This window comes from Amphiura filiformis, chromosome 19 (assembly GCF_039555335.1).
Source record: "Amphiura filiformis chromosome 19, Afil_fr2py, whole genome shotgun sequence".
NCBI classification, from domain to species: domain Eukaryota; kingdom Metazoa; phylum Echinodermata; class Ophiuroidea; order Amphilepidida; family Amphiuridae; genus Amphiura; species Amphiura filiformis.
In genome coordinates, this window is record NC_092646.1 from 29062960 (window position 1) to 29079111 (window position 16152).

General features: G+C 36.8%; 1 long non-coding RNA gene across 1 annotated transcript in view; it reads left to right on the forward strand.

Annotated features, from left to right (window-relative positions):
• Positions 1-16152, forward strand: part of LOC140141149 (uncharacterized) — a 483782-nt gene that overhangs the window by 367985 nt on the left and 99645 nt on the right. The window lies entirely within an intron of this gene.

Consider the following 16152-nt stretch of genomic DNA (forward strand, 5'->3'; position numbering starts at 1 on the left):
TGAAGTTGGCGGGAGATTGGAAATTGGACATTCGTTATTTCGGTGAATGTCGCTCTAAAAACATTTTTCTGCACGAAATATTGTAATTTGAGACCGTTTTTGGTCAAAACAAGAAATGTCTTTAAAAAAAGACAATGCCTCCAAGATACCAGTGGGCACCTTTTGTTATTAGTTAAGAGACACTTATAATGCTAGCTTTAAGGTAACGCTATTGGATATAGATTTTTGTCTGATTGAAATATGTGAGTCCATTCTCTCCTGATTACAAGACTGAAAATTTTATTATTTTAATCGGATATTCGGTTACCAAAATATGGCCTGTCAAAATGGCACGAAACCAAGAAGTTGGCAACAACTTTCTTTTATTTTTTTTATGCAATGTTGTCAGGTAGGCCTTATTTTCTAATTATATATGCAAGAATTATACAAAGTAAAATGTTCAGATCGGCTACAAAATAAGATATAAAACCCATGGATGCCTTTGGCAAATTTCCATTTGCATAATTAATTAGGGCAATAATCAACTTTTCTAATAAGTGCAACTAATTAATTATGCAAATTGAAATTTGCCAAAACGCAACCGTAATTTTGTAGTATACTGTGTGTTCTTTACTTTGCATAATTCATGCATGTAATTAGAAAATCATCTGGCAACTGGACTTGTCAAAAATATAGAAAAAAAAAAGAAAGTTGTTGCCAATTTTTTGTTTTGGTTTCGCGCCATTTTGACAGGCCATATCTCAAGAACCGAATGTAATCTACAGGGCATAAGCTTTAACATATTATTTAAATAGAAAGAAAATCTAAATTTGCGCATTAGTCAATAAGGCCACGGTCACCTAAAGCCATCTTGCAATCTTGCAGATAATTCTGATGTATGAAATAAGACCTTCAAACTTTCAGATATGAAGAGTTCCAGATGCAGGCAGCCGTTTCTGTTTTTAGCTGCGGGTAGCAGCTCTATTATAGTCACCATGTCTCTCCGTTAGTCCGTTAGTAACAAACGCTAAAATATGCTGTTACGTCAACATCGTTTGTCGCATGGCTATGGTACTTGGTGAGGGGGAGGGCCTATAGGGCAATAAGGGAAATTTGGGAAAAGTGGGGAAATTGAGGGGAATGGGGGGAAATTAAGGGCAATTTGGGGAAATTAAGGGAAATTGAGGGAAATTCAGGTGAATTAATTGAAATTGTGGGCAATTAAGGGAAATTTAGGGGAATTGGGGAAAATTGAGGGGAAATTTGGGAAAATTGAAGAAAATTAAGGGAAATTCAGGGAATTAAGGGAAATTGACAAGAATTAAAGGAAATTTGGGAAAATAGAGGAAGTTAAGGAAATTTGGGAAAATGAGGAAAATTGGGAACATTGAGGAAGTTAAGGAAATTGAAGAGAATTAAGGAATTTGAGGAAATTCAGGTGAATTAAGGAAATTGAAAAGAATTAAGGGAAATTTGGGGAAATTGAAGGGAATGGGGGAAATTAAGGGCAATTTGGGGAAAATTAAGGGAAATTCAGGGAAATTCAGGTGAATCAATTGAAATTGTGAACACTTTTGATGTCAAGACGCTTTTTTCTCGAAAATAGTTTGGACATCAAAAGTGTCCGAAATCGGTTTCGAACACTTTCGATGTCAAGACGCTTTTTCCCGAAAATCGTTTGGACATCAAAAGTGTCCGAAATCGGTTTCGAACACTTTCGATGTCAAGACGCTTTTTCCCGAAAATCGTTTGGACATCAAAAGTGTCCGAAATTGGTTTCGAACACCTTTTTTGATTTTTTTAGTGTGGATGGAAATACCCTTTCTGGCAAGATGAGCGCCCTCAAAGGTTAAGCTCACAGAGGGGTTACAGGTCAAAATAGGGGTCAAACTTAAACCTGCTTCAAAGACACCATAACTGCAAAATTGAATTCCTTGTCCCGCAGCGACCGCTACGGATCCGACGGTCCTTGTTTAAATATAGGCCTAAGTTGTATCAAGAGTCATTTCTTGTGGATTTTTTGACTGAAAATTACGATTGTAACGTTTCAGAGTAACAAATTTTCGTATCAGATTCTTTTATGCTTGTTTATTATATTTTGTATTCAGGACTAAAATAATATTAATATTATTATATTTAAGGGAGTCTTTATATAGGCCATTACTTTTTTGTATGTGTAATTGAAATAAAAAAAAAAAAACATTATTGTTTTGTTTTCTTTCCTTCATTTGTGCTTTGTTTTGCATCGAAAGGGCCAATATCAACACCTTGCCAAAATTGCTCCCCCCGGTCCACCAAAAATCTTTGCCCCCCTATTGGCAAACCTAAAATGGTCTACTATATAGACCTACCGTAAACGTTCGCCTAATGGCGCTATGGAGTTCATGGAAATGAGAGAGCGCCATCCCTGTAAAAGCCGACTATTATCACTGATCATTAAGGGTACGTGTAGTTAAAGGGTGAAACCTATCGACACATACAATTATGAACAAGATCGAACAAACTTGTTCATGATAATGCGGTAATCATTCACCTGATACGTTGTGGCCCAGTGAGCAGAGCATTAGACTATAGTGCGAGGATAAAGAGAACTTGTGGAGAAGATTGATGGTTCGAATCTCATGCAGTAATTTCTGACAGATTATGATGTCTGTCAATGTTTTGTTTTTCTGATTTGAGGAAATTTTATTCTCTATTTTTTTGATTTTATCTTTAGCATTGTTTATATAATTTTATTATTTTATCTTGTATGTGTCTTTTTTCATGATTCTTTGTTTTTATCGTTTCATTTTAGAGAAACTCAATCCATTCAATCAAATGTTGTAATGAACCTATTTGATTGTATAGGCATGTGTGTGAGACCAGAGAAGATGTAATTAAGAGGAGGGTCAACGGAATTATATCCTTGAGATAATCCCGTAGGTAATCCTGTCGCATCTATTCATAGTCCTTTATTCTCAAGTAGTTAGACATCCACTTGAAATATCCTATGATGTTATGTGTGTGACCGCCCATGGTTGACCAATTTTCACTTCAGAATTGAAAATATTTCCCATGTTTCTATAAAGAATTTGTTAAAAAGTATGAAACGTGTGTGTTAAGGACCTGCTGCTTGGATGGGATACCACATGTGGGTAATACAAGAAAGAAATCGAGTGCTGTAAAATTTTCCCCCAAATCCACCGTTTTTTGTAAATATATAAATTTCTAAAGAAGAAATTTTTAGGATTTTTTAGAGAGGTGATGATTGTTGATCATTTCTATTTTATTATTTTATATATTTTCCTGTCATTTCCTGCCAACCTAATAAAGATATTCTGATAATTGATAACATTCTTTATCTTAAATAATAGAGTCTGAAAGTGGCAACAAGTAGCAAAAATTATAATTTGCCATAGAACTTCAGTCATATTTTATCTGAAATCTGACAAGATGACAGGGTCTGCATGCATACTGTGTATAGCATGATGACATGCACACACTGACCTATCCCTAAAAGCAGTTAGCTGTAACTTGTGTATCACACCCATCCCGGGTTCAAACCCTATTGTGGTATTCTATTGTTAAGCAGCTAAATAGGGTGATTCATCATTTACTTTGAGTGTAACGGTCTCACACATATTTTGTTTGAGGATAGCTTGATCAACCTCCTCTTTATTACATCTTCTCTGGTGAGACGAACTGTTGCGTGCGACAAGTCTTTCAATTCGCGCGAGTGTCATTGCCTATGCATCAGTGGTCATAAGAGGTATATCATTTTATTCGAAAGGGGGGGGGTCCCAAATATACGGGGGTCATAAAGTCTTGGAAAGAATAATAGAATTCAATACAATTTTGGGGTTTGGGATCATAAAATTTTTTGTTGCCGAAATAGGGGGTGCGCAATTTTATTGACGCAGACTTTTTGTAAATTTGGGACCCCCCTTCCGAAAAAAAATGATAGCCCTCTAAGAGGATTCAAAAGATAACCTCTGCCCCAATAATCCCTAGCTATATTTGTTTGAAACTGTTCCACGGAGGATGTATCATGATAGGCTCAGTCTTCAAATGATATAAATAAAATTTGAATGAGTGAACGAACAAAATCATACAACGACCAACTGAATAGAGGCTGTGCATGACGTATCATCCCGTAAATATGGCGGACTACTCAAATGCATTCAACAAAAGCATGATTGCATCGTCTCACACACATAACAAAATGCACTACGATCAAATAGGTTGATGACAACATTTGATTGAATGGACTGCACTGCGCCATGATTACGGGGAAGAAACCGGTTCAATCCTTTTTTGGAGCCAATCGATAAACGCAAGGCCTCTATAGCTATCATTGAATACTGGCTAGGATTCCACAACATAATGAGAACATGTTATAAGGCGCTTTGGAATGCACACAATACCCGAATGGCTTTCCATATTATGTGTACTCAACAACTATTCAGTATCGAAGCCCGGTATCGAAGTTACGTAATATTACTATGTCAACGGGATCACGCGCTTAAGTAATGAACCACGATCGAAACAATCAGTACACAAAAAAGGCATACCAAAATAGCGTGATCGTAATGATCGCCATACAAACAGTGCTTGGTTCCGATACCACGGAGTTACGTAACTACTTCGTGGTCTGATAGTTATATGATCAATGGTCTGATCTACTTGGGTTCGATCCTTTTAAGAAAAGAAAAAAATAGCTGATCATTTATAATGCATAAATGAATAAAGTAATGTAGTTACACAATTTGAAACATTGAGGCCGGCCGTTCTATTTTTCAAAGGTCATTTAACTGTTAAATGTAGTGGAATATATCACGCATTGATAGGTAGCAGGTGGAGCAAATCTTGTCAGCGGTTTTTGTTCCCGTTTGTTCGCAGTGCCTATTTATCTAAAAAAAATAAGAAAATTAAAATAAATTAAAAAAAAATCACAATATTCGTTCGTAAAATGGGGACAAAATCCAAAAACATTTCTTGACCCTTCTTCACATAAAAGTGGGGGCAGAAATCAAGATTCGAACAAGTACCATTCACCATTCAAGGCGCACCCTCTACCGACTGAGCTAACGGGTCAGACAATAGAAGGGTGTAATTTTGAACTGAAGAATATTAAAAAAAATATGAAGAAATTACAATGTTATAAAAAGATTTACCAAAATGAGTTAGGTATAACGTATGAATCGATTTACAAATTAAGTCCAATGGCACTTTGAAAAAGAATACCTGAAGAAACCCCAAAACCTTTGCTGCTCCAGCAACTAACCTAGTGACCTAAAGTATCGGGTCATGTCACGATATTTTTTTCTGGGGCATTATGGCCAGGTTGCTCAATTTAACATACACGTATCCTTAATGCTGTTGAGATTTTACAAGGATGGTGCTCTCACATTTCTAAGAATCCAAAAGCGCCATTAGGCGAACGTTTACGGTATGTTGCGAGTGCAGTGAGCAGGAAAATTTGCATATTAAAGCGTATTTGGTCAATTCCAGCCAAAGCGGGACAAAATTCTCTCGGGGGGGCATTTTGAAAATGTTTTCCTTTTCAATTCTAGACTTATCAAATGAGACGATCATATCTAGTGAATCATCAGGTGGAAGTGCCATCGGATTGAAAAATAACTTCTCTTGCTAGACCAAATAAAGTGTTAAATGCGCATATGCATGTTACCCACGAATTCAAGCCTTTTTCACCTGTTGTACGCCATAAAATTTCACTTTCTTTAATATCTTTCAATATTTTATGTGTGACTCATATACACTAGAAATCGGTGAAGACTTTGAACGTAAAATAGAATTTTATTACATATATCTACAAAGAAATATTTTGGTTATTACAAATTTTAAGAAAGAACCAGGTGTACAGTTAAGATTGTGTCAATTCTTCGAACTCTTTCCAAAGTGGCTGTCATTTAACATTACTGTATTATTTCGAAAGATTAGAATAAATGCTTCATATAAATATAAAGTTAGATTTTGTATCTCGTCGCAGGATGAGAAAATAGCAATTCCTATTAATTTTTTTAAATAAAAATAAAAAATACTTTTCCGTATGTCAATAATTCAGGCTGCAATGGCACTAAAATGAATTTTAATCAAAATACAAACTACATGGAATATTTAGAATGGATCATTATGTCATTTTGGGTATAAAAATCTTGAGAATAATGAAGTTGCCAAATTCAAATAGACAGAGCAAACAGTTTTATATTATTATTTTAGTAAAATCATTCCATATTTTCATGCAACAATATTCTATTAACTCGTGTTTGACAGTATCATGCGGTTATTTCTCCATTGCGTTTCAATGACTCCCGTTTCTCTAACCAATTGCATTTACCCAAAAAATGGTAATTTAGGATAATCAATCAAAACTTCATGATACAGCTTCAATATACCTTCAAGAGGACGCTATTAAACAGGACTGTTTTGGAACCTATTTCGCATGTTTTCAAAATGTTAAGATGCATAAGAAACATATAATTTACGAGTAAATCCTTGGATTCGTGGGTAACGCCGAATTCAGTCTATGATCTTTTTGACCATTAGGCAGGTAGTTCTCAGGGGGTTAAGGGTAAAATTTAGGGAAGTATAAAGGAGAAAATGAAGGGAATATCATTAAGCAATTTCTGAGTGATTTAAGGGAAGTCCTCAGAAATAATGTGCTAAAGTGTTTTGTACAAATTTAATATATTGAAATACATATGTATTTTTTGATAAAAATGTAGTATATGCAAGAAATATATATGGACCACTAATATATTTTGTAAGTTTCTATCAAATAGACATTATATTTCTCAGTGCAAAATGTAGAGGAGACATGAATTTTATATAACAGATAACAATGTTGCAAAGTAGATTTAAACTGTCATTCAACACAACATATATTGAGATAGTTACCTCAATATTTCGATGTGTACAACACACATCCTCATCAGGAGGAATCCAATGATGAACTGATGGAGTTGATGTCCTTTCTATTGATCGGATTAGGGCATTATATAATGAAGGGAGCTCAAGTCCTTGATCACGGTTAAGTGCTGGAGTGTGTTTTCTGATTTGAAGGGCCTCCCGCACCAGGCGGGGGTATTCTCTGTCTTCATGATTCAAAACCTTGACATTATCCCAGTCAATTTGGTGATGAGTATCTGTACTGTGTTCAGACACGGCAGATGGTGTCCTGCTGGGAGCAGTGGACTTATGTTCTTTAAGTCTCTGTCCCAGTTGTCTTCCAGACTGTCCGATGTAAGATTTAGTGCATTCGGTGCAGTTAATCTGGTATATGCAGCCACAGCGTTTTTCAATTGGAACTGGGTCCTTAGGTGACACAAGGATTTTGCGAAGAGTCATGTGGGGTTTAAAGCTGGTGGCTACCCCGTAGATTTTGAATATAGTACGCTGAAGTTTTTGCGAGATGCCATCCAAAAAGGCAAAAAGGGTAGGGTGATGAAAGTCTTGTTGCTTGTTATGTTGCAATGTTGTTATGGGAAAAATCAGGGATTATTGTCACCCTTCTTCCCATTATATATTAAATCTCTGGATATTGGTTTTGCAGAAAATCCTTAGACATGGGTCCATGTTTTGAAAAAATGGGGTAGATTTTTATTTTTTTTAATCATTAGATATGGGTCCATGTTTTGGAAATATCAACCTAAAAGAGCAAAGTTTTACCAGGTAAAACTACCGTGATGTACAGGCTGTATCAAAATGATTGGTACCCGATCAGTTTTCAGTGATTATGGACAAGACCGTCTCATCAAAATGCAACATAAGATCCACCAATCGTTGTTAGATTAATGTGATAAAAGGTTATTAACTATAAATTCAGGCTATTCCAAGAGGATCCTCTGTTGCTGAATCAATATACCAAAAAAAAAAAAGACAGTTTAAATGAAGACATTTGTGGTTTATTTAAAGAATTTTATCAAATCCAAGTGGAGGGAGCAGGGTAAAGTTGATGTATAAGGGAGATGCAAACACCAACCTTCTAAGAATTACCCACAGAATTAAAGACAGAGAATCAGGACTCGGCCGCCATCTTGATACAGGCATGGAGCAAAAATTGGGGGTATTCGGTTTCCCTCAGAATGCACTCGAGGCATTCGTTGTCATGCAAGCGCATGAAGGGTGCATTTGAGAGTCGCACTTGATTCGATCTGCACGCGAGTAGGCCTACCAAGACGCTTCAGATGAGACGCAAAATTGCTTTCGTTCGTTTCCGCACACCGTCGGCAAGGCCCCGAATACCCCCAATTTTTTCCCCATATAGCTGACGGCGCGATTGTACGTGTCGGTATAGGGAGTCCCGGTTCTCCTTCGCTAATTCTGTGGAATTACCAGAGTTAAGTTAATATTATATACCAGCAATTTTGTATTCTGAGATGTTCAGTATAAACACACATGGAATTTTTTTCAGCTATAGATATTTAAAAATGTTATCTGCGATGATATTCACTGCCACAAGTTATGAGTGTAACTCAGCCAAGTTTATAACAAAGTTTTTTGGACCTAAAATCTATTTTATGCGGGCTTTTGGTCCAAAGCCCCCAGCATCTCGCATTTACAGAGACAAGCTTTGTATTAAAGCCATATTATAACATTTGCTGTTGAGGACGCCCTCACTGATTTTTTAAAATTCATTTTTTACACGATTACATTGTACTTTATTAAACCAATATACCCTGCAAAATTCAAGACTCTAGGTGCTGTAGTTTTGTCAAAATCCGAGATTTTGAATAAAGCGCCGGAACCGGCGTCTTATTATTACGATGGAATTATTAGTCGAACGCATACACGATGTTCTTAACACACAGTACGTACACGGCGTATGGGACGGTGATCTACACAACAAAGGGTCGTACCATAACATGACCGAAGGAGTGGTACGTATTGGCGACATACGCGCTGGTAGTAAATTCCAATTTTCTTTGCTTTGCCGTAGTTGTTCGGCTCAAAAATAAAAGGGGATATATCTGACAGTAAAAACTAACATTTTATGTCAAAGAATTGCTAATTCGAAGGGATCAATAGAAAATCACATCCACCGAGTTTCGCATCAATCCAACAATCTATATTCAGACAACTTTGTGATTACGTTTTATGACATGACTTTGAACATTATGACAATCCAACAATATATACTTATTCCACCTCGGGCTCAGATGACCTTTAACAATTATAATCAAAAAGACTGATTACTCAATTCCAGGGGTTCCCTGGCTCAATTCAATCTTTATTTTCTGAATGCGTTGATTATAATTGTTACTACTAACTGCCCAGTTGCACTACCAAAATGTATAAAACCAAAGCAACTATCTAGCCCAATTACTGGTATTTACCCCCCCACTAGTGTCACTCCCAACATCAATTAGTGATGGTATAAACTAACCCTAGTTAACATGGTTAACAGTGCCTGGGCACCTTATACCCAGCTTCGTTCCTGTCTGGTCAGATAATTGGCTCATTATAATTGTTGAATTAGTGGTCACTTGACATCAGTGTAACGTCACCCAATGATTGATCGCTACTCGCACTTCGCGTATTATATATTAGGGTCTGTGCATTATAGACTAGCTGTTATTTGTCCCTGCCGAATTCATAACGATGTCAACTGCCAAGTATATTTTTTCAAAAGTATATTTTTCAAAACCCTCTTCTTTGAATTGAGGTATATTGGCTGTGTATAAACATTGTCTGCCTTGTGCTGAATTTACACTACATTGCTGGGTGCAATTTTGAGATGTTGGCAAATTTTTCCAAGTCTGAGGCTTCCGGCTCCTTTCAAAATGCCTAAAAGTGTTGCATCTGGCATCAAAATTTGGCAAGCGAAATGAGAAACTTTGTGATGGGGAATCGCAGAATATCATGATGCTTCACTCATCGCTTTTGCATACTATTAGGCCAAATAAAAAAAATAAACATGTTTCACGTCCCCTCCCGCTTCCGTTTTTGAGGTTTCTTCAAATTTATTTTTATTTTTTGTAATTCAGTTATAACTTTTCAAAAAATATGTCTAGGAAGTAGAGATACTTTCTATAGCCTTGCTAATATAAAAGGAACACTTTTATAAGGTTTTGTGATAGTTAGAGGGGGCCTACCTCTCAGAACAACAAATAGAGGCCTCCTCCTTTTTCCAGGCATTATTGTATACTCTAAAACAACTCTAATTGTGGGTATTTACACCAATTTTGCGATAAAAAAATAAAAAGGCCCTCTTCCTCCTTTTTTTTTTTCAAAAACCTGGACGTGAAACAGTTTTTATTTTACTTGGCCTTATCTGCTCCAGTGACACATTAATTTCCCTGGAACTTTGGATGCATTAAAATAGGTATTAGCATTTTACTTTGAAAAAAATTAATGTAAGAGTTTTCATGCCCCTCCTGTGAACAGAAGCCCAATCTTACAGTGGCATAGTTCTTTTTGACATCGGAGGGATGAGGTTGGAAACAAATTCTTGAAATATAGTGAGTCCGGCACCTTTTGGTGACAGAATAAGTTTATGGTACAAATGCGCCCGAAAATTTGCCATTTTGAAGCTAAACTGTTGAAATATTGTGCAAACTTGGAATACATTCGCGCGTAGCTCGAAAAAAATTGGGCTTTGGGGGCTAAAATTGCCAAATATGAGGTTAATTGGGTCAGAAACCCACATACAGATGTCAACATTGGGGGGGGGATGATTGTATGGACCATTCCCCCCCCTGGCAAAATACTTGGGGATTTATCCTACACAGGCAAATGCATGAAGTGTCACTGGAGTTGGAACATATAATAATCACTGTGATTATGATTGTAGATAACAATTGATGTCGTTTTTGCAAAAGCGATCAGGGTATCAATTGATCGGCTTGATGCTCTGAAAACTGAAATTAACACACAAGCATTGTATGAGGTTTGCTTTTCCGCAAAAGGAATCAGGTGTAAATTCAGCTTTATGAACTGCCATTTATTTTGATATTTGCCACCATTTTAAGGTGGTTTTATTTTTAATTGCACTGCATTCTGAAATATGATAACTGAAAATATATACTAGTATAGGGATGAAATCAAAACTCGACCGGCGGTTGGCCGCCGGTTCCGTCCGATTTCCATTGTTTAGAACAATAGAAACCGGACGGAACCGACGGTCAACCGCCGGTCGAGTTTTGATTTCATCTCTTACACTCTAGTCTACCAAGAAATTGAGAAATCTCCTGATATTGTGTCACAAGTAGGGTTATGAACCTGAACTCTAGTAGGCCCCTGTCTGAAATACAATTGACTTTGTACTAAAATACTGCAATATGTGTGTATGTCATGTATATATACTACCACTGAAAGTGGGACAATATTTAAAGCCATAATATGTGATTTGCTCCACAGCGACGCCCTAAATTTGTCATGAATTCCTGCTTTTTGCATGATTGTAATGCATGCACAATGGTGTAAACTGTATTATACATCTCACGTTTGAGGAGATTATGCAGTAACCACCAGAAGCAGAAGAAGAAACATTGTAACCATGTATTTAAAAATGGTGGGTAGGAAAAACGTGGTAGGAACCCCAGACAAACAAGTACCTAGACCAATGACTTTGCTTCGCGTAGTGAAGTCAACACTGCATAGCAAAAATTTTGACAAGGACGCAACCCAGACGCAAATAAGCAGACGTGTTCGCGTATACGGAACATGCTGCATTTGACGCGGGCGATAACCGCGCAGTAACCACGCAAACGAGCGCGTCAGAATGTACGCAATATTTCTCCGCGCCTAGTAACCCCGTCAATCCGTCAATATTACCTTGGATACGGGGCTTCACATGTTCACCTCCCACTGTGGTAAGGGATGGGCAGTCATAGGTCTAGGTGGTATGTCTATGGTAGGAACACTGCATGTCAAATACTTTATCTTAGAGTATATTTATTTTTGGAGGGAAATAGTATTTACAGCTGCAGATAAATATATACCTACATAAATATAAAAAAACACCTGAGGAGTATCTTACCTTGCAACATGCATTTCACAGATATTTATATTAACTGATTCCCAACAGGGATAAATGACTCTCTGTATGTTACTTTTGTTACATTTATTTTCCACAGAATTGAAAGTGAACTTTGTTTTAAAGCACATAATTATTACAGCATTATCATAATTGATACCGTTTTGCTTTTCTTACCATTTGGTTGAATATGTTTGTTTTTGATTTGTACTGTTGTTTTACACTTTGACTTCGGTTTTTATCAAATTAAAATCATACGCTCTTACACTTGAAGTATTCTCTGTATTTGCATATTATAGTCTATTTAGTAAGGTGAAACATGACCTTCACCTAAATCTTACACAAATGGGGCAAGATCATGTTGCAAAGTGTAGAAATCATTTAGAGAATGAGCATGACTCTCCTCAAGACCCCAAAAGTTTTTGGCCCTCACTCTCAAATCTCCCTAAATATTGAATGGTCCCATAGACACGGTCAAGGAATGTTAGATTATTATCAGTAATAGTGTTTTTAAAAAGCTGGTACTACACCACCTGATACATTCTAGCAGTACCTCTTTTCTTATCATAAATAATGTACCGCATGTCTTTAGTCACTGAAATTCCAGTGGATTCCTTGCCCCTATAATATACATAACTTTTGTTACCAGTGTGTTATTATTTTTTGAGAAAAATGCAAAAATAGTCACAAATTTATCAAGGGGTGTAGTACCATCTTAATGTGATGGGGTGAATTTTAATAGTCCAGTCAATCTAAACAAATTGGTGATGTCACCTACCACTAATTGCAACAGATTATTTTTACTTTAATGCATGATAGAGATGTCCCCTGAACATCATACCAAAAGTATACTGAAATATACTTGGTGGAAAGGTACTTTTTGGCGGGAAAAGGTCGTACAAAGGTCAAATTTCAAAATTGCTTCAACCTTTTTAAACACTATACCAAAGTATTCCTCTAGTCATGGGGATTCAGAAGAAATATAGTTTGTTATATCTGTGATGTATACCGTTCTCAAGTTATAAGCAAAAAGGTCAAATGTCAAATTTTGGGCTCCAAACAAAAATGCTTAGAGTTTCTGAAAAATGGTCTCAATTTGTTTGTCCTTGAAAAAGACTCCGTTAAATTAAGAATAGTTTGTCGTATCTTGGATGTTTCGTTACCTAGGTAGCAGGGTAAAAGAGATCAATGACCCCCAATATTTTGTTAGGGGTGGTCCATACAATCATCCCCCAATGTTGACGCCTGTATGTGAGTTTCTGACCAAATTAACCTCATTATTTTGACATTTTAGCCCCCAAAGTGCAAAATTGTATTCATCTATTGCTATGGTAGTTAATCCGATTATTACGTCTCTTCTACGGCGAATAAACATGATAAACCCTTTTGAATTGACCCAGTTATTGACTAATAGCCGCCCGGGGAATAGCAGGGATCGATACAAAGGGATGGGCATCCTAGTATTACGTAACAAACCGGAAGATGTAGTTTAAGTCTAGACAATAGGCGGATTAGCGGCCATTTTGTCTTCGACATGATTTTATTCACGTGTCCTTATACTTTAGTACACAAATATATAAGTTAACATGTTTACAATATTAAAATTATATTTTGAATAATCAATTATATTCTGTAGTAAATCGGATCAAATGACGGTGATTGTTTAGGTATTATATGCTTGATAAAATTAAACTGTCTGACCAGCTAGTATTCTCCTCCACCGTCAGTGTGATTCCAGACATTCCACGTACCATGTTGAGAAGGTGGAGGAGACTAAAGCTGTATTAACGAACACATGCGTTAAAAATGATGTAGTTTAAGTCGAACAATAGAGTGACGTAGTTTCCGGCATTGTTCCTATGCACTTTCACCCTTCTGGGAATAGCCGGGGCGTTATTGACTAGGCCTAAGTGTTTAGCCCATGCGCGGGGCCCATTTAAATGAAAAGCGAGGATGAAGTGAAGCACAGTGTCGACTTCCTATACGATAAATATAAATTTAATACTCCGTTGGTGAGCGACGGGCGAATGGTATTTCACCGAACGCAAGAAAAGGAGTTCTATCTGATTGGCTAGCAATCGATCGCTTAGGTCGCTTAGTAGTCAACTACAAACTCAAAACTGAGCAATGTATTCAATTCGATTGAAATCGATATTCTATTATTGACGTAGATAAAGAGAGTGATAGCGTGTCAATAATGTACATTGTATTGCAGCTGGATTTTACATACATTCCTTTATATAAATATTTTCTCAAAGAGTTGAATATGATCACAATTTTTACCCAGGATTTCAATTTTTTTACCGCGAAATTGCAGTTAAACATATCCACAGCAAAATACCGGTCCTCACTAATTAGTGTATTTAATTTCCAGTTAGTGTATTTAAGATAAAACATGTGATTTATGATAAAATTTTCTTGCAATAGAAATATCATATGGGATACTGATATGGTAGGCCGCAACCGCCACAACGTGGAGCTGCTACGCGTAGCTGACTTTTTGCTCCGTGGAGCCAAATTGACCAATCATGATCATGTTAGAGTTTTTCATTACTCGGAGGTAAAACTGACCAATCAAGTACGACTTACTCATTACGTGAAGCGAATTTATTCATTAAGAATTTGCCAGACGAGCGTCACGTAGTTGCAAGATATCCTCGGTCACGAAAGTTGTGATTCAAAAAGTAGTTTATGAAAAGTACGAACCGATTTATTATTAAGATGGACATGCACTCATAAGAAACTCATACATTATTGTACATAACTATATAGCTAGGCAGAGTGGTGGTAAACCATGCACACAGTTCTGCGATCTGCAGTGTATCGCCGGGAGCTAATTTGTATAACTTGCGCGGTGTGGCCTGCGGAATTCGACCTGCAGCAAACCAGTTCGGATTTACTTTATATACTTATAGTAAGTAGGCCATACATACTGTACTAGTTACTGTCCGTTTTCCTATACACAATACTCAGTGCGCTCACCATTGACGCGTGACCTCTACAAATAGTGTATGTTAGAAGTATAGGACATTGCCTAGTTGACGTCACTGTGTAAAAAATAACCGGCCAATATTTAAAGTATTCTCTGAAATTCTAGAAAATATAGTTTTGCATGTCCTAAATTTTTAGCTAATTTAGGTGTTTGGAAATATTGGTACTTTTGTGTTTTAGGAAGGATATGTAAACGACAGATAACACCAAAAAATATGAAGAAATTATTTCTAAACCGTGTTAAGTCATTAAGCTTCTCATTTTCAAGAACGCTGGTTAACAATAAGCAGACTATTGTCTCATTTCGTAAACAAAAGCCCACAGTATTGTTACCTTGCGTTCGCTTTATAATCGTTCACCCAACTGAAACTATGATACCAGCTCATTGCTCATTGCACAGGTAAAACAGACACAAGTGCAGTGTGTATTTAACCAGAGAAGATCTGATGTAACATAGTTGAGCTGTTTTCATTGAGTGTTATCTTGGTTTAATAGCTTTTAATGGGGTTTAAGTCCTTCAAAGGTCGTGGTGAATTCTACTGCAGACATGACTGCATCATGATTATTTTAAATTCAACAACATTCAACAATATGATCACCGTGATAGTATGACAGTATCAGTACCGTGGGTGTCAGTGATCCTGGCCTGACACAGTAGACAAACAAACAAACAAACACGCCACACACATCACACATGCATGCAAGGTAACATTGACTATACACTAATCAAACAATGGCATTGATCCTGTACAACTGGTCGTGGTTTATTTACAATCGATTCATTTAAAATTCCCATAGTAAACATTAATTTTGGCAAGAGTTTTCTCTCTCTGGAACGAGGATGCATCCACTGGCTCCGCGTAATGAAAAAATCTAACATGATTGGTCAATTTAGCTCAGCGGAGCGAAAAGTAAGCTACGCGTAGCAGCTCCACGTTTATGGCAAGCCAAGGGGTTCAAAAGCGTGGAACTGCTACGCGTAGCTTCTTTCTCGTTACGTGCAGCTTATTAACCAATCAGATTCGCGGGTTTAAACACGTGGAGCTGATGTAAACATCCTCTCTCACAAATATTACGTTGTTAATTTTTGTAAATGAAAATATCTGTAGTATATCAGCAAAAAATGGTATAGGTGCTATTAAAGTAATATCTGAACAGAATGATGATTGTTCTATATTTAGGGGGCTATCATTTTCTTCGGAAGG